This window comes from Glycine soja, chromosome 1 (assembly GCF_004193775.1).
Source record: "Glycine soja cultivar W05 chromosome 1, ASM419377v2, whole genome shotgun sequence".
In the NCBI taxonomy this organism is placed as follows: Eukaryota; Viridiplantae; Streptophyta; class Magnoliopsida; order Fabales; family Fabaceae; genus Glycine; species Glycine soja.
The window spans coordinates 13,480,571-13,501,309 of record NC_041002.1 but is presented as its reverse complement, the minus strand read 5'-3'; the positions used below and the strand labels follow the sequence as shown (position 1 = coordinate 13,501,309).

At 34.6% G+C, this 20,739-nt stretch overlaps 1 pseudogene; it reads left to right on the top strand.

Moving 5' to 3' along the window:
* Nucleotides 1–9,724: 9,724 nt before the first annotated feature.
* Nucleotides 9,725–19,919, top strand: LOC114409510 (annotated as a pseudogene).
* Nucleotides 19,920–20,739: the final 820 nt, after the last annotated feature.

Genomic DNA, 20,739 nt, shown 5'->3' with positions numbered 1-20,739 from the left:
CCACATGTGCAGAAGAAAGAGCAGTGTTTGCTTTCCATTTATCTTTTGTTCAAGTCACTTCCTATTCTTAATGTCTGATAAAATTTATTTTAAATTCTTTTATTTTATCTTTTCCATCTATGAGCTAATAATTTTTTAGTTGCATGACAGAAATTTATTGAGTTTCCATTTAGTGAACTACATCTATGTCGTTTCACTCATTTGTTTCCTTCACTTTAGAGTTTGTACATCTTGATGTTTGACAGGGTTCAAGCTGTTGTAGCAAATTTTAGTACAATAGATTGGACTATATTCTGTTACTGTATATGAAATTAAGAATTATGATTATTTTCATCATCTTCATCTTTTTGTAGCATGTTTTTTAGTATCTTCTAATATAACTACTGTGTATTAGTTAGGTTGTACCTATTTATTTGTCCTTAGTTCTCTCTGTAGTTTAGTAATGATGTGGAGGAGCTTGTGAAAGAAAAATGTTTTTCCCTGAACATGTTTTTCAGTTCTCTTTCTCTCTCATACACACATATGGTCATGTGCACACACACATACATCTAAAAGATAGAATGGGGGTGTTGATTATGCTTGCAGGAGATTCTACTGGTTCTGGATGGGACTACTGGTTTGAATATGTTGCCACAAGCGAGAGAATTCAATGATGTAAGTTCAATTTCTGCCTTTTAAATTGTATATTTGTTGAGTTTGGGGAAATTGATATTTATTTTCTCGAATCCCTGCATCAGTGCATGATCACATTTCATTATTATGATTGAGACTGACAATGGGAAGAAATGGTAAAAAAAATTCTAGATCAAATCTTGCAATTGCCAACTGGTAGTCAATGACTTATGATTTTGTTGTACCTAGAATTACATATATACAAAATCCTCATTAGTTTGACTTGATTATTTGATGCATATGGGAAAACATTTATGTAATAAGGTGATTCATCTTCTTAATTTACTTCCAAATGCCAATTCTAACTTTTTCTCTCTCTTCAAACTTAGAAATATAATAATAATAATAAGACAGTTTCAAACCCTTAAGTAATACTTATTGTGATGCCCAAATCATGGTCATAATTTAAACATGCAATTATGATGTTCTTCAAGAGTCAATAGATGTGGTATACAGTTCAATATGGAAAAATGAGAGTATAAAATAGGCCCTGAAATGGGGATATAGAGGGAATAGATTAGAAAACAAAGCATAATATATATTTTTAAAAAGAAAAATATCAGTAAGGGAATGAATGATTAGAGGTTTATTCCGTTAGCAAGCATACTACAACCAAATGAATGGTCAGTCACAATTATGTTTAGTTTTCAGGTATGGTGGAGTGCTGAGTTTCTATTTCTCAAAGTCTTATTATCCATTGCCTTGCATAATTTAGATATTCTTGCCCTTAATATTCCATTATTTAGTAGTTTAGTTTTAGTACAATGGTTGCGTCATGGTTTTGTATTAACTTGCTGTCAGTTGTTATTGAAATTGTTGACTCTGAATCTTTTGAACTTGATCGAGTCTGGTTCTTATGCATCTGTTGATCTTCGATCTTCTTTTTCAATTTGAGGGTATGTTGTTCAATGTGAGAATTGTTGTAATCCTTGTGCTATGAATTTCAAACTTTAAAATATTTCAGCACGCAGTCACATTCGTGGCTTTCTTTATTATTGATTGCATCAAAATTAATAAATTTTATATTGTCATGTGTTTATTGCAGGGACAACGACGTATTTCATTCAACGCATGTTTCAACACCTATAAATGTATGAAAAAAATTGCTCCTACTTACCATAAAAAACAAAAAAAAAACATTTTACGCTAATTCTATGGAGACCGATGTAGAATGCAGAGCATTCTAAGACGGTCACGAGTCAAAGACCGTCTTAGAATGCTCTGCATTCTATGATGATCACGTGTCGATGACCAACGTAGAATGCATTCACGTGTTGATGATCAACATAGAATGTCATGCATTCTAAGACGGTCATCACACGTGACCGACGTAGAAATCAATGTATTCTAAGATGGTTTTCGCACGTGACCGTCTTAGAAGGAGTTGCATTCTACGACGATCACGTGTGAAGACCGTCTTAGAATGCGTTGATTTCTACATCGGTCATGTGTCGATGACCGTCTTAGAATGCGTGACATTCTACGTCAGTCATCGATATGTGACCGTCGTAGAATGCTACGCAATCTAAGAATCCAGCTTTTGTAGTAGTGTATGACTAGTAAGAATTTTCAATCCTAATTATCTTTTCAAGATACCATATATGAAAAAATATTGGTCGAATACGACTCATGGTTGACATGACATGTAGTACTATATTTAATTAACGACACTTAGATGTCATTTTTTTGAAATGAATTAAATACTACAACGATAAAAAAAAACTGAAGAAATAATTGAAAAAGATGTGAAAGAAGTCATGTGAGACAACAAACAAGTGAGAATAAAGAAGAGAGGGACTCCTTGGTAGTTAATTTTGTTTGATTAATAACAAATAGCCATAAGAAGAAAAGTTTATTTTTATTTTTTTAAAATAAGAAGAAAGGTTTTTATTCATTGCCTTTTCTAGAGCTAAACAATCAGAGTCAAATTATAATCATTAATCTACTTACTTTTTAATTACTCAAAAATGAAATACTTTTTAGGGTCACAAGCTACGGTTACCTAGTTCGGCAATTTTTGTAGTTTATCAGTTCTTTATATTCACTAATTGTTTTCTTATTTGTTTGATGTGGGCCCTGATAATGCCAAGACCAAGTTTGTTTACGTTAGCACGTTTGCTTTGTCATTGCTATGAAAAGTATAATTAATGCATAATCAAATTTTATGTAGCCTATTGAGAATTAATTAAGAAAATTGACTAAAAATTTCCTTCTCGATCTTTAGCTATTGGACAATCAATAGCCCAGAATTTGGCTTTGCGTGTTAGTAAATTTGAAATTTCAACTCATTTATTAGGAGGTATTTTTTTTAGGCGAATTATTACGAGGTATTTAAAAGAGTATATTTGGAGCTCATTTGAGTTTGTGAAAGTCATTAATGACCTTCACCTTCACATAAGATTTTATTTATTTATTTATTTCAATAATTTTTAAGGTCAAGCTCGTATCAGAAAGAAGTTTCTTATAGAACGAGTTTAATTAAACTGTTTATCCAAATACGACCTTGCGAAATTCTAAAAGCAATTAAGCATCACATGATCTTAAAGGTTCCATTAACCTGTTACTTTGTTTTATTCATATCTTCTCAACAAATCAAAGAATTTTCCTTTTATGATCAGTATCCTTCAACGAAGAAAAAGTATTATTCATCCTTTTCTTTTCTTAACTCTCATTCTCTCTCCGGCCAGGCAAAGAATTTAGCCTCTCTTTTCCTCATGATAAAAATTCTCACAAAGTATATATGTGGGTAATTAGGATCCCTGTTTACTGACACAAAAGACAACAAGAAAAACAAAAACAAGTTTTATTTTCAGTGAATTCAATCCTTTGCCTCTGAAATTGATCAGTCATTTTTTTCTTAATTTACATACCACTTTGTTCTTTACCTTTATTTTTCTAAATTTGTCTTCCGGCTAGAACATATAGATAAACGAAAAAAGTTGGTCATTTCTTTTTATTAGGTTTCAGTTTGTTCTTTACATTTGTGTTTCTAAATTTGTGATTTACTTGAGTACTTTTTTTTAAAAAAAAACCAAAACAATTCAAAAAAAAAATTAGGAAGGTTATCTTCTTGCATTTTATGTTCTAGTGTTTTTACCCTTTGGGTTTCTAAATTTGTTATTTTTTTTTGAAAAAATAAAACAGTTTTTTTCCTGTTAATTCTGTTCTGGTTTTTTCTCTATCCTTTGCAATTTCTATATTTATTGTTTTCTGCACAACACTTTCAAAGACAACTTCAGAAAGAGAAGGAAAAAAATTGATCTCTTCTGATTATTACGTTCCTGTTGGGACTTTTGATCCTGTGTATTTTTATATTTGTATTTGCTTGCATAATTTAAAATTCAAACAAAAAAAATCCTACTGGAAGAACAAGAAGAAGAAAACAAACTCTTTTCTGAGTGCATGATCCTGACTTTTGAATCACCATTTTGAAGTGAAACTGAATAGCTACAACAAGCAGGAAGATCTCCATTGGTATGTAATACAAACAAGCGGCTCTATAAGATTGTATTTTTGTTGTTCTTACTGGTTGTTCTATGACATTCTAACATTATAAAATTGTTGCAATGATATTTGATTAGGAATCTAATATAGGGATTTTTAAATTCTTTTATCTTTAATTTGACATATTTAAACTGAAAACTCAATAGCAGATCATCTAGTTGTAGTCTGTTGCTTTAAGATATATTTCATATTTTTTAATAGTTATATTTTAATCATTTAAACAATAAGTTTTATTTTCTTTTCTACCCTAGGAAGGATCGAGCTTCTAGGCCTAGGCAAGCGGCGAGGCAAACATTTTTATGAATATTATCATTTTGTTCTCAAGTTGTTGTTAAAATAATGAATTAATTAGTTTATATATATATATATATATATATACTGTGGTGTTTTTTGGTTGGAGTGTAATGGTCACATCTTTGAAGATAGCTTAATGAGTAAACAACCTTGAGAATAACAGGATTGGGGGTTTGATTATTACTTTGTGAAGTTCTTGGTCTTATTAGTATCTTATCCGAATATTTCTCAAAGATTTAGGGAAAACATTTGTGAATTGATGTGTCATGAACTAATAACTATTCCAAAAACTTAAGTTTTGAAAGCTCAAAATAAGAACTTCAAGAAAAATAGAAATTGTGGGATAGCTTTCACTTCATTTAGGTTAAAGGAGATGATATGTGAAAATTGAGAGGGGAGAAAAAAGAGAAGCCTTCTTTATAATTATTCTAAAAGCCCCTTTACAAAGGTTTTTTTTTTTTTAAAAAAAAAACTATTCTTTCCTTTTAATTTATAAAAATTAAGATGCTTAGAGGCTCTCTATATATAAAATATATATCTGAGTGCAAAAGATTTATGTAACTAACTGACTGAATACTAACTACCTATATCTGTCAGATAGCCACAGGTAACAATTACATTTACAAGAGTAGTATTACTCAAGCCTACTACACAAACTATACTTTAACATTCTCCCTACAAACTCATGGTGGTTGGTGACTACCAAGAACGCTGAGTTTGTCTCTAAGAGTTGTAAACCGCACCAGCTTAGACGAAGGTTTAGTGAGAATATCTATAATTTGGCCTTGAAAAGGAGCATGATGAACCTTGAAGGACATGTGTCAGAAGTTTTTTTGTAATAGAAAAGATATCCAGCTCCATATACTTTGTCTTGGAATGAAGCACAAGATTGTGAATCAAACCCACATACTTTAGTTGTCACAAAAGGAGGGGAGCACTAAACCTATAATTCTTGAAAGAGATATTGAACCCAGAGGATCTGATAGGTTTCTGTTATCAATGAATGTTGTAAATAGAAAAATGAGTATGTAGAAAAGAATAAAGACAAAAATGAAATGAGAGCAATGCTACCCCAAGTCAGAGAAAGGTTCTCTAAGCTCCAATTTCTATTCCAAATCCATCATACCCCTATCTACAAGTCAATCCCAATATAGTTGAAACACTCAGTTTCTCTATCTTCTAACTAACTTCCATTATCTCCCCCATTACCCGAAATAGACATCAGGCCTTGCTTGTCTTGGGCCTCCTAGAGTATATCTTAAGGGGCTTGTCCCACTTAGAGGCTAAATTCCTATCAATACCACCTCGTAAAAAATTTGCCTTGTCGTCAAGGCAAAATGGAGGGGGAAACTTTTCTAAGATGAAGCTGCCACTTCCCAAGTTGCCTCCTCTATTTGCCGAGATTGCCAAAGAATGAGGTATTCCTCCACATGTTTCCCCTGGTGTTTTCTGACCCTAGTAACAAGGATGCCCTCCAGGGTAGGAGTTACTGGTTCATTAATTGTCAACCTTGGTGGTAAAGAAGCCACGACAAAACCGCTATTCACCAAGCATTTGAGTTGAGAAACGGGAAAAGCCGAATGCATGTTAGCTGAGTTTGGAAGTTGTAACTTATAGCTGACCTCCCCAACATGTGAAATCACTTTAAAGGGCCCAAAGTATCATAGGGATAGTTTGGAATTGATTTGGCGTGCACAAATGCCATTCGGAAGGTTGATTGGAAGTGAACCAATAGAGGAAAGTCTCAAGAGAACGGTTGACTACCTCCATTTGACTGTCGGTTTAAGGATGGTAAGTAGTGCTCGTGCGCAACACAGTGCCTTGCAAAAAAAAAAAAGTTCACTCCATAATTTGCTAAGGAATAAGGGATCTCGATCACTGATAATGAACTTGGGTAAACGATGTAATTTTGCTACATCCCGGATGAAAGATTCAGCCATTGTACGTGCAAGATAGGGATGTTTAAGGGAAATGAAATGAGCATATTTAGAAAGATGATTGACCACAACGAGAATCACATCATACCCTTGTGAAAGGGGCAACCCGGTGATAAAATCAATGGATATATTGTCCCAAACGAGCTCTGAAATTGGGAGAGGTTGGAGTAACCCAACAGGGAACATAGCTTGATACTTTTTGCATTGACAACCATCGAAACGAAGAATGTACTCCATAATAGTTGCCTACATTTCCTTCCAAAAGAAAGAAGTTGCTAGTCGCTTATAGGTCATAGTGAATCCTGAATGGCCACCAGTGACTATATCATGGAATTCAATCAATAGGTTAGGTATCAAAGTAGAGGACTTGGGAAACACTAGATTACTTTTGAAGAATTATCCATCGTGAAGAACAAAATGAGGCTCTGAAGTAGGATTGGATTGCATTGTTTGACACAAATGAGCCAAGTCAGGTTCATGCTGAACTTCATCCCTGACCTTGGGAAAGTGCATCAAGCAAGGACTTATGGTAATGACATGAAACCCCGACACAAGGTGTTGGTAGGATAAGGCATCTGCAACTTTGTTGTTGGGGCTTGGTTTAAAGACAACATGAAATTGGTAGCCCACTAACCAATACTGTTGATCAATTGTTGTGAGACGTTGTTGAAGGAGATGCTTGGGGCTACGATGATCAATGAATACCATGAAACATCAGGCCAAGAGATAATGACGCCAATGCTAAAAAGACAAAGCAATGGCCATAATTTCCTTCTCATAGACGGATTTGGACAAGGTGTAACGAGAGAGGGCCTTGTTGCAATAATTAAGCAATTGGCTGGCAATCTTGCTCCAACACCACTCCAATGCCATGACCTGAAGCATCACACTTAATGAATAAAGTTTTGGTGAAACTAGGAAGGGCCAATACTAGGAAAGTAGCCAAACATTGTTTGAGTATGATAAATGCACACTTTTGATCCTGACCCCAAGGAAAACCTTCCTTCTTGGGAAGCAGGGTTAGGGACTAGGCAATCTTACCATAATCCTTGATGAAGAGACAGTAATAGCCCGTGAGTCTGATAAACCCACATACATCCTTAGCATTAAGGGGGGTAGGCCACTCTAGCACAACCTTGACTTTGGAAGGGTCCATTTCTATGCCCAGGGAGGATATGATGTGCCCCTGGTAATCAATGGAGGATAAGCCGAAGGAAAATTTCTTAAAATTAACCATGGATTGGTGGCAAGACAAAAGATTCATCACCTCAGCAAGATGAGAAAGATGGGTAGACTAACCGGGGCTAAAAACTAAGATATTGTCATAGAAAATGAAAACACACTTGCGAAAGAGAGGACAAAACACTATATTCATGGTAGATTGGAATATGGATAGGGCGTTAACTAACTCGAATGGCATCACCAAGTATTCATAATGACCCCCATGGGTCCAGAGGCGGTCTCATGAATATCCCCTTCCTGCATCCGTATTTGGTGGAAGACAAATTTAAGATCAATCATGGAGAACACCTAGGAACCATGGAGTTCATCAATCAACTCGTTAATGGTAGGGATAGGGTACTTATCAAGCAAGGTAACTTTGTTCGTTGCACAAAAGTCCACTCATATTCACCATGAATCATCTTTTTTCTGGACTAAAATTATTAGGCTGGAAAAGAGGCTCACAAAATAGTGAATGACTCCCTCAGAAAGAAATCCCCTTACTTGTCGCTCAATTTTGTCCTTGTGATGGTAGGCATAATAGTAAGGACAAACAATCATGAGGTTAGATCCAGGAAATAAAGTGATGGCATTGTTATGTGCTTTTAGAGGAGGTAGTCCTTTTTGTACTACAAAAATAGGGGTGTGATGGTCCAATAACTGTTACAAGTTAGGATGTGCACCAATAAGGGATACAGGGTATACCAAATGGATGATGGAAGCATCCTCATTGGCCAATCCGTGCAAGAGGCCCTGTTATGCTGAGGAACGATGAACATCCTTAACATGTTGGCCTTGCAAGGTAGTAAGTGTGCCATTATCCTTAAAATTGATTGTCTTCTTTCGCTAATCCATGGTGGTTAGTTCAAACTTTTCCAACCACTCAACCCCAACGATGAGGTCCATGCTGGCTAAGTCCAAGACATGTTCATTGACAACAATGGTATAACAGTCAAGCTTGACTCAAGGGCCTTACAAAGCCCCTGAGAAGAATGAGGAATAGAATGAGAGGATCGTCGTCGATGAGGTCCATCCCGGCTAAGTCCAAGACATGTGCATTGACAACAATGGTATAATAGTCAAGCTTGACCCGAGGGCCTTACAAAGCCCCTAAGAAGAATGAGGAACAAATTGAGAGGATCATCGTTGAGGAGTAGAAGCGCGCCAACCAGAGCGATCTAGTTTGCACTCAATGAGGCATGCCACTGAGCCCAAGCAGTGGCAATTGGGAGGTTCCAAGGCCAAAATCTCCATGCATATATCCTTGTGGAGGTCGTCGAGGAGGAAACCCGTGTATTGCTCCTCAAGTAGGGGAGAAACTTGTGCCATAAGAACTTCAAATGCTTCCATGTACTAGTCAATGGTATATAGACATTTGGTGGAAAAGCTTAAGTTGCAAGAATGAATTTCTAGTTGATGATCACTGTAGTAATCTAACAAGGCACGTTTGAAAGACTCCAGGTGAGCTGAGGGTCAAAGTTTGTTAGAACCTTGAACTGTTGCCACATCATACCCTCCATGTAGACTTGATTGAGTTGGATCTGCATTTTAGGTGGAGTGCCCTAAACATAGAGAAGTATGTTTCAACCTTTGCAAGCTAGCCGATGGGATCATCAGTGGAGAATGGATGCAGTTCCACGCGCTTGAAGAACAAGAGGTTGTCGTCCACGACAGAGAAACTGGGAGTTGGAGTAGGTGTTGAATTGATGGAGGGTGTAAACCGCAACCTATTCTTGCGCCACTCTGTGCACATGGAAACTGTGGTTTTGGGTAAAGTCCGTGATGCTGGTCATTCAAGAAGATAAGTGGGTGGATTGCTCCCTGTCGTAAGGCCCCTTTTCTTTTACTAAATGGCTAGCTGTATCTCCCTCACAACCTTTCCTCTTTTTTTATAGGTAATATGCCTTACTTCTTTGGTGTCTCACTCTCAACCCAATAAATAGATATTAACAACTAGCTATGCAACCAACTCTCCCACTGATAGATATTAAGAAACACCAACCAACATTAAATTTTTTCAATTTTTTGAATGATTTTTTACTATTTGTGTCCTTTTGTGGAATAATTTTTTTATCTGGTGTTATTCAGGAAAAAAATTGTAGCAATAGTAGGAACCAACATAACAAGAAATTAAAGTGTCTATTCTCAAGGGAGCATGGACGCAATTGTCTCTACAGCTACCGAAAATGCACTTCAAATTGGAGGAGGTGCAATCAAACGACATGTGGGATACTTTTTTAATTACAATGAAAAATTTGAAGAGGTGAAACATTACATTGAAATGTTGAGTAATGCTAGGAAGAGGGTACAAAATGAAGTTACGGATGTGGAAATGAATGCAGAAGAAATTGAGGATGATGTTCAACAATGGTTAAAACAGGTGGATGAGAAGATAAAAAAATATAAAAGTTTTATTCATGATGAATGTCATGCAAAGACAAGGTGTTCCTTTGGTTTCTTTCCAAATAACCTGCAGTGGAGGTATCGATTAGGCAGCAATGCTACAAAGATGATAGAGGAAATCAAAATAGAAGAACTTTGGAATAAAAGGTTTGATAAAGTTTCCTATCGAGTACGCCCATCCATTGATTCTGCTTTCGCAAACACTGGTTATGAAAGCTTTGTATCAAGAACAAAAACTATGGAGATGATTATGGAAGCCCTGAAAGACTCTAAAGTTAATATGATTGGAGTTTATGGAGTTGGTGGTGTGGGTAAGACCACTGTAGTTAAAGAAGTTGCTAAGAAAGCTCAAGAAAAGAAGTTGTTCAATATGGTGATTATAGCAAATATAACAAGAAATCCTGACATAAAAAAAATTCAAGGGCAAATTGCTGAGATGTTGGGAATGAGATTGGAAGAGGAAACTGAGATTGTAAGAGCAAACCGCATTCGAAAGAGGATAAAGAAAGAAAAGGAGAACACCCTTATAATCCTAGATGATCTCTGGGATGGATTGGACTTGAATAGATTGGGGATTCCATCCAGTGATGATGATGATGATGATGATAGAAGCCAAACGGTTGTCAAGGATATATCTGACTTTGGTTACAATAAGATGGAAAACCAAGAGTTATTTTCTGTCAATTTCAAAATGATGAAAAAAGATATGTTATTTGCTGATTTCAATAAGATGAAAAAAGAAAAGTTATCTGGTGATCACAAGGGATGCAAAATTCTTCTAACATCTAGAAGTAAAGAAGTAATATGTAATCAAATGGATGTGTCGGAGACGTCAACTTTCTTGGTAGGAGTCATTGATGAGAAGGAGGCAGAGACTTTGCTTAAGAAAGTGGCTGGAATACACGTTACAAATTCCATGTTTGATGCGAATGCTATTGAAATTGCCAAAATGTGTGCTGGATTGCCCATAGCATTAGTTTCCATTGGAAGGGCTCTAAAGAATAAGAGTTACTTTGTATGGGAGGATGTTTGTCGACAAATTAAAAGACAAAGTTTTATAGAAGCCCAAGAATCTATTGAGTTCTCTATAAAATTAAGCTATGATCATCTAAAAAACGAGGAGCTCAAGCGTATTTTTTTACAATGTGCTAGAATGGGAAGTGATGCTTTGATTATGGACTTGGTGAAGTTCTGTATTGGTTTGGGTTTGCTTCAAGGAGTCCACACAATTAGAGATGCCAGATATAGAGTAAATGTGTTGATAGAAGAGTTGAAAGAGTCAAGTTTGTTGGTGGAAAGTTATTCTACTGACCGCTATAACATTCATGACATTGTTCGCGATGTTGCTCTTTCTATATCATCAAAACAAAAACATGTATTTTTTTTATGAAAAATGGCATACTAGATGAGTGGCCTCATGAAGATGAATATGAAAGGTACACTGCTATCTTTTTACACTATTGTGACATCAATGATGAGCTTCATGAGAGTATATATTGTCCTAGACTTGAAGTCTTACACATTGACAGTAAAAATGAATTTTTGGAAATACCAGATGATTTTTTTAAAGATATGATTCGACTCAGAGTATTGGTATTGACTGGTGTTAATCTATCATTCTTACCTTCTTCAATTAAATGCCTAAAAAAACTAAGAATGCTTTGTTTGGAGAGATGCACTCTAGGAAAGAACCTATCATTCATTGGAGAGTTAAAGAAATTACGAATTCTTAGTCTTTCAGAATCTAATATTGAAAGTTTGCCTCTTGAATTTGGGCAATTGGATAAGCTGCAACTTTTCGACTTAAGCAATTGCTCAAAACTAAGAGTAATACCTTCGAATATCATATCAAGAATGAACATTTTGGAAGAGTTTTATATGAGAGACAGCTTGGTTCTATGGGATTCTGAACAGAAAATCCAAAGCGGAAATGCTTGTCTTTCTGAGTTGAAGCATTTGAATTAGTTAAGAACTCTAGACATACACATTCCAAGTGTTGACCATTTTCCACAAAATGTGTTCTTTGACAATTTGGATAGTTACAAGATTGTCATTGGAGAATTCAACATGTTTAGAGTGGGAGAATTCAGAATGCCTGACAAGTATGAAGTAGTGAAGTTTTTGGCCTTCAACCTAAAAGAAGGTATTGACATTCATTCTGAAAAATGGATTAAAATGTTGTTCAAAGGAGTTGAAAATTTGTTTTTGGGAGAACTCAATGATGTTCATGATGTTCTGAATGAGTTAAATGTTGAAGGATTTTCAAATTTAAAGGATTTGTGTATTCTAAATAACTCTGAGATTCAGTACATTATACACTCTAAGGGGCAGTTGCTCCCATTACGGGCTTTTCCTAAGTTGGAGTCCATGTGTCTTTACACACTGGATAATTTGGAGAAAATATCTGACAATCGGCTTACAGAGGCCTCGTTTTGCAAATTAAAAATCATCAAGATTAAAAAATGTGGTCAATTGAAAAACCTTTTCCCATTTTCCATGGTCAGTCACCTCACCATGCTTGAAACAATTGAAGTGTGTGAATGTGATTCTTTGAAGGAGATAGTTTCTGTTGAAAGAGAAACTCATACTATCTGTGATGACAAGATTGAGTTTCCTCAATTACGAATTTTAACATTACAATCTTTACCGGCATTTACTTGTTTATATACAAATGAAAAGATGCCTTCATGTGCACATTCATTAGAAGACCAAGTGCAAAACAAGAACAAGGATATTATCACCGAAGTTGGTCAAAGTGTCACTGATGCTTGCCTTTCACTCTTCAATGAAAAGGTATGTAAAAACATTGTCATAAAGATGTGTCCTAGACAACCTCTAATGTTTAATTTGTATATTATTCCTATAAAAGAAGTAATAAGTCCTGCTCATTTAAGTTTTTCCATTTCTCTTGAGCATGTAAATTTTTTAAAATCAAAATCTTATTGTTGAGACATATTTTATGTTTTCTTATAGGTTTCAATTCCAAAATTAGAATGGTTGGAGTTATCCTCAATCAATATCCAGAAGATATGGAGTGACCAATCTTTGCATTGTTTTCAAAATTTGCTGACATTCAATGTGATAGATTGTGGTAATTTAAAATATTTACTGTCATTCTCCATGGCTAGAAGTTTGGTGAATCTCCAAAGCCTTTTTGTAAGTTCATGTAAAATGATGGAGGATATATTTCTTCCAGAAGATGCAAGGGTGTGTGGATTCATTTAATTGAACTTTGTTCTTACTATCATTTGTCTTTTATTGTATTAACTGCTGAGGTCTTTTATTTGATCACCTAACAACGGCTTTTTGCTGTAGCAGAATATTGATGTTTTTCCTAAGTTGAAGAAAATGGAGATGGTCTTCATGGAGAAACTAAATACCATTTGGCAGCCCCATATTGGTCTTCATTCCTTTCACAATTTGGATTCTTTGATAATAAGACAGTGTGACAAACTTGTAACAATTTTTCCTAGTTATATGGAGCAAAGATTTCAGAGTCTTCAAAGCTTGATCATTATTGATTGCAAGTTAGTGGAAAACATATTTGACTTTGAAAATATTCCAGAAACATGTGATAGGAATGAAACAAACTTGCACTACGTATTTCTACAAGCGTTACCAAAATTGGTGCATGTATGGAGGGAAGACACTAGTGAAATACTTAAGTATAATAATTTGCAAAGCATAAGCATTAATGGGAGTCCAAATTTAAAATATCTTTTTCCACTTTTTGTTGCCAATGAACTAGAAAAGTTGGAATACCTTAGCGTATCTAATTGTGGGGTAATGAAAGAGATTGTTGCTTGGGACAAAGGTTCAAATGAAAATGTTATCACCTTTAAGTTTCCTCATCTAAATTGTGTGTCATTACAACAACTATTTGAACTTGTGAGTTTCTACCGGGGACCTCACACTTTAGAGTGGCCATCATTGAAGAAATTAGGGATACACAATTGTTACAAGTTAGCATTGCTTCCTACGGAAATAAAAAATTCACAAGCGCAGCCAATTGTTTTAGCTACAGAAAAGGTACAAAATAAAATGCTTGAATTAAGAATTTTATAGAATTTAAATGTAACTGTCACTAAAGAATTCATGTGAGAATGTGTCTTTTATTTCTCATAAAAAGTAACACATTAAATATGTTGTTGCAAATATGGTTCCAAGTGTGCTTCGATATTGATAAATCTTATTTATTATTATTTAGGTGATATACAACTTAGAACTTATGGCAATGAGCTTGAAAGAAGTAGAGTGGTTGCAAAAATACATTGTTAGTGCTCACATAATGCACAATCTGCAAACACTTACCTTGGGTCAACTGAAGAATACAGAAATTCTCTTTTGGTTTCTACATAGACTTCCAAATTTGCAAACCTTAACATTGGAATTTTGTCACTTTAAAAGGATTTGGGTTCCTGCAAGCCTCATTTCATGTGAAAAAATAGGTGTTGTTATGCAACTTAAGGAGTTAGAATTATATAACTTGATCTATTTAGAGGAGATAGGCTTTGAGCATGATCCACTTCTTCAAAGGCTAGAGCGCTTAGTCATTTGTGAATGTATAAAATTGACAAATCTAATGTCTTCCTCAGTATCATTCTATTACTTAACACATTTGCAAGTGGATCATTGTAGATTGATGAGGAATTTAATGACATCCTCAACTGCTAAAAGCATGGTTCAACTCACAACCATGAAGGTAAGCTTCTATGAAATGATTGTGGAAATCATTGCAGAAAATGAAGAGGAAAATGTACAAGAAATTGAGTTTAGACAATTAAAATCTTTAGAATTGGTGTCTTTACAAAATCTCACAAGTTCTTGCAATTTTGAGAAGTGTGACTTAAAATTCCTATTATTGGAAAATTTAGTAGTAAGAGAATGCTCTCAAATGACAAAATTCTCTAATGTCCAAAGTGCTCCAAACCTACAGAAAGTACATGTTGTAGTTGGAGAAAAAGACAAATGGTATTGGGAAGGTGATTTGAATGTCACTCTACAAAAAATTGTCACAGATCAGGTATGCATTAGAGTATTTATTAACCATAACAATTTTTTATAACACCTTTCTCATTGCATTGAAAATGATCGTAACTAAATATTCAACAATCGGATAATTATGTCGTAAATATGGATATGGGTTTGTTAATATATATACACACTCTTTCTTTAGTCGGAGTGCTTTAACAAGTTACACCAAAAGTTTAGGATAAAAAAATCAGTCTCTTTTTTCAAGTGAAAATATTTTATTTTTTTTCTTGCATAATATAGTTTGCATATATAGGCTTCTCACGCAGAGTTTCTTGTCTTTTAAGGTTCCTTTCAATTATTCAAAGCATATGAGACTTTTCGATTATCCTCAGATGACGGGAGACCAACACAGCAAACCTGCTTTTTCAGACAACTTATTTCGCAATTTAAAGAAATTGGAATTTGATGTAGCAGGTAAAAGAGATATTGTAATTCCATCTCATGTACTTCCATACTTGAAGAGCTTAGAAGAATTGAATGTACATAGCTCCGACGCAGTGCGGGTGATATTTGATATAGATGACAGTGATGCCAATACCAAGAAGGGAATAGTCTTTCATTTGAAAAATCTTACTTCAAAAGGCTTGTCGAATTTGGAATGTATATGGAATAAAAATCCCGAAGGAATTGTTAGATTTCCCAATTTGGAAAAAGTGGTTGTAGATGGTTGTGGAAGATTAGTAACATTGTTCCCTTCATCCCTTGCCAGAAATTTGGGGAATCTTAAAGCACTTGTAATATGGATCTGTTCCTCATTGGTTGCAATTGTTGGAAAGGGAAATGCTGCAATGGAACATGGAACAACTGAAATGTTTGAATTCCCTTGTTTGTCGTTGCTAAATCTTTGGAATATGCCACTGCTTAGTTGTTTTTATCATGGAAAACACCATCTGGAATGCCCCATATTAGAAACCTTATATGTAGTCATTTGCCCTAAGTTGAAGCTATTCACATCAGAAGCAGTTATAGAGGCTCCAAATAGGCGGATTCAACAACCTCTATTCTAGGCTGAAAAGGTGACAAAGCATCCACTATAACACATGTAATCTTTAGTAATACTTTTTTGTTTAACACTTATTAAAAATGTTATTAAATTTTTTTAGCAACATTTAAAAATGACAATATTTTTTAAATGTTACCAAAAAATTTTAACATTTTTAATAAGTATTAAACAAAAAAGTGTTCCCGAAGGACACATGTGCAGTAATGACCAACACTTAAAACAATTTGTGCTTCCTTTTCTTTTTCATTATATATTTTCCAGTAGTTTTGAATTGGTTTGGTTGTCTAGGTTGTTCCCAAACTGAAGGCATTGTCACTCAATGAGCAAAACATTATTTTGTTGAGCGATGCACAATTTCCAAGAGACCTCCTTGGAAAATTGAAGATTCTTCTCCTATGGTTTGAGGATTTTGACAATGAGAAAGATACTTTGCCTTTTGATTTCATTCTCAAGGTACCCAGTTTAGAACATCTTCGAGTGCAAAGATGCTTTGGTCTGACGGAGATATTTCCCTCTCAAGTTCGCCATGGAATACTTGCTGGATTGAAACAATTATTCTTGTATGATCTAAAAGAGCTGGAGTTGATAGGGTTAGAGCAGCCGTGGGTAAAACCATACTCTGAAAAGCTTGAAGTATTACAACTTAGACTCTGCTCACGACTAGAAAAATTAGTGTGCTTTGCAGTATCTTTCATCAATTTGAAAGAGTTAGTTGTGAGTGACTGTAAAATGATGGAATATTTATTCACATTTTCCACTGCCAAAAGTTTGGTGCAACTTGAGATCCTACAGATAGACTAATGTGAATCAATAAAAGAAATAGTAAAGAAAGAAGATGAAGATGCTTATGATGAGATCATATTTTGACGACTGAAAATGTTACTACTGGATTCCTTACTGAGACTAGTAAGCTTTTATTCAGGGAATGCCACTTTGCAATTGTTACGTTTGGAAACAGGGACGGTAGCTAAAAGCCCTAATATGAAAACTTTCTCGCAAGGAGGCATAAATGCGCCAATGTTTCTTGGATTTAAAACATCCATGCAGGACTTGAATTTTCACTACCAGGATGATCTCAACACGACAATGGAGAGGTTGTTTTACCAACAAGTAAGGCATTCATTATTTGAATTCATTTGTTAGTTGTTTATAGGCTAAATGATCATTTTGCTCGTTTATCTTATTTAAAAGCTTCAAAATGGTTTTTTCCTCCTTCTAAAGCTAATGAGATAAAAATATTTGCGTCTAAGAAATGCCACAAAATGTAAGCTTTTTTGTTGAACAACATGGAGAACATGGATATTTATAATATTAAAATGAGTTTTATTCTTCAATTTAGCAGCATGCCTCGATTCTTTTAAAAAGGGAGATATAATTTAGATGGAAATTAAAAGTGCAAACTTATAACAATTAACTAAAATATTAAGGGATTAGATTTTAACAACTTCATAGTTTACTATGCATATGCAACACAATCTGTACAAAGTGATCTTCATTTTTTTAAATAATAATATTACAAACATCATCCTAATATATTTATATGTTAAGCTCTTCAAATTAATATTCATTTGTCTCTTACAGGTGGAAAAGTCTACATGTGATATACAGTACCTGAAATTTGGTGATCACCTTCCCTTAGAAGAGATTTGGCTTGGTGTAGTTCCAATTCCAAGTGACCATAGTTTCAAAAATTTGAAATCATTATTTGTGGTGGAATGCGAATATTTACCCAATGTAATTCCTTTTTATTTACTTCCATTTCTTTGTAACTTGGAAGAGATCCATGTAATCAACTGCAAATCTATTAAGGCAATATTTGATGTGCAAGATATGAGAGTAGATATGAAACTACCTTCTCAACATTCTCTTCCTTTGAAGAAACTGATTCTAAGTCAGTTGCCAAATCTAGAGTATATTTGGAATCTAATGTCTGATGAATTTCTCAGCCTTCAAAGCTTGCAAGAAGTGTACATTTATAGCTGTGAAAAGCTTAAAAGTTTGTTTCCAACCTCAGTGGCCAATCATCTTGTTATGCTTGATGTGAGAGATTGTGCAAGGTTGGTGGAAATTTTGGTAGAGAATGAAGCAGCCTTGAAGGGAGAAACTAAACAGTTCATTTTCCATTGTCTGATATCAATAACACTAAGGAAATTGCCAGAGCTCAAGTATTTCTACAATGGAAAACACTCACTAGAATGGCCTATGCTAGCATATCTTGATATATATCATTGTGACAAGTTGAAATTGTTTACATCTGAGCATAATAGTGGTGAAGTTGCAGATATAGAGGATCAAGTTGGTATTTCAAATCATCAGCAAGCCATTTTCATAGTTGAAAAGGTATTAATTAAAAAAATTTCTTCTCGAGTTTCCATATTGTGCTTGCATGTCTTAATATGGATAAATTGTAAAAGAACTCTAGTCACTTACTTTTTGACATCCCATGAGATTCAAATAACTGGGTCTGCTTGCTGTTAATTGGACCATCATAGAAAAACTCAGAAATAAAAGGAATGTTAAAAAATATATCATAAAGTATTATTAGCATTTTTTGTTTCATTAATTGACTAGCTCTAGAAGATAAGAGAACAAAACCTCACTAATAAATATATAACTATTTTATTGCAATGGCTAATGAAGTAATAGTTTTTTTCCCTTTTAACATGAATTCATGTGACTAGTTTATTTTTCAAATTATGGAGGATCCTCTCACCAAAATACAGAAGAGGAAATATAGTTAAGAGAGTATACAAAAAATAGGCCATACTGAGCTTCTTAAAGTTGTCTTCCTCCCCCATGCATGTTAAAAAGATAGTGTAAGATGTTGTTGCTAGCATTTCTTGTAAAGGCAATTGATAGTATTAGAAATTTATCATACGTTTCCTTTGTAATACAATATCAAAACTTTATTCGTTGTAAAATAATTTGGATCTCATTATAATATTTTTTATATTTTTGTTTTGAATAATTTCTAGATTTTTCCAAACATTGAGCAATTGTCACTCAAAAAGGAAGACGCGATGGCTATTTCACATGGACTGTTTCAGGCAAAGGTAACTTCTCAAACTGTACTATTTTCATAACTCTTTTATTTTGCTCTTATTACATGGCGGAATTCTTGTCAATCACTTTACATGTGCTTTTTTGTTTTGTTTTAGATATCATTGCACTTATTCTTGCATGTTTTGTTGTCTTATTTTTTTCACTTAATCACCTTTTTGTTGCTTTGGTCATTAATTATACCCTTTTGTTTAATGATTCTTATTCCCTTAGTTGTTTTGACTCCTAGGTTATCCCTGAATTGGAGCATCAAGCAATAACTACGGAAGACACTATGATTATGCGACGACAATTTGGTGCAAATGCTGCACACCTCCTACAAAATTTAAAACTTCTAACGTTGTTGTGCTATCATGAGGATGATGAGTCAAATATATTCTCAAGTGGATTACTTGAAAAGATACCCAACATAGAAAATCTTAGAGTTGCTTGTAGTTCCTTCAATGAAATATTCCCCTCCCTAAAACCTAGTGCTGGTTGTACCAAAATTGTTTCAAATCTGAAAGGATTATATTTGGATTTTCTCCTCAAGCTTAGTTCCATAGGGTTAGAGCACTTGTGGGTAGAACCATTACTTAAAACCCTAGAAACATTGAGTGTCAGAGGTTGTCCTTGCCTGAAAATCTTAGTGCCATCCAATGTGTCCTTTTCAAATCTTGTGTATTTGAATGTTTATAGTTGTCATGGATTGGTATATTTGCTCACATTCTCAACAGCCAGAAGTCTCAGTCCTCTTCTGAAGCAGTTATCTGTATAGGATTGCCAAGCAATACAGGAAATAGTGTCCAAAGAGGGAGTTCCAGAATCTAATGATGATGAGATAATAATAACATTTAGACAACTCAATGCTTTGTGCATTGAGTCTTTACCAAGCATTGTAGGATTTCACATGGTACCTTGACACTAGTGCAAGCAACCATATGTGTAGAAAAATAAGCATGTTTGTGGATCTTGACGAATCAGTAAGTTGCAATGTCTCATTTGGTGATAATTCTAATTCTCCTGTAAAAGGCAAAGGTAAGATCTCAATTCGTTTGAAAGATGGAAGGCATGAATTCATATCAAATGTCTACTACGTCCCAACTATGAAGAACAATATTTTGAGTTTGGGACAATTACTTGAAAAAGGCTATGATATTCACATGAAAGATTCTAGTCTTTCCATCAGAGACGGGAGAAATAATCTAATCACCAAGGTACCAATATCAAGAAATAGGATGTTCTTGTTGAATATCCAAAATGATGTTGCAAAATATCTTAAAGCTTGCTACATTGATGCATCCTGGCTATGGCATCTACGATTTGGGCACTTAAATTTTGGAGGCTTAAGTTTGCTATCAAAAGAGAAGATGGTGAGAGGACTACCCTCTATTAACCACCCTGATCAACTCTGTGAAGGATGTTTACTTGGCAAGCAATTTAGAATGAGTTTTCCAAAGGAGCCAAACTCAAGAGCTGAGAAGCCACTCGAGCTAATACATGCTGACGTCTGTGGGCCAATCAAGTCAAGCTCACTAGGTAAAAATAACTATTTCCTCCTTTTCATTGATGATTTTTCAAGAAATCAGAAGTTCTTTCCACCTTCAAGAAGTTCAAAGCTGCAGTGGAGAA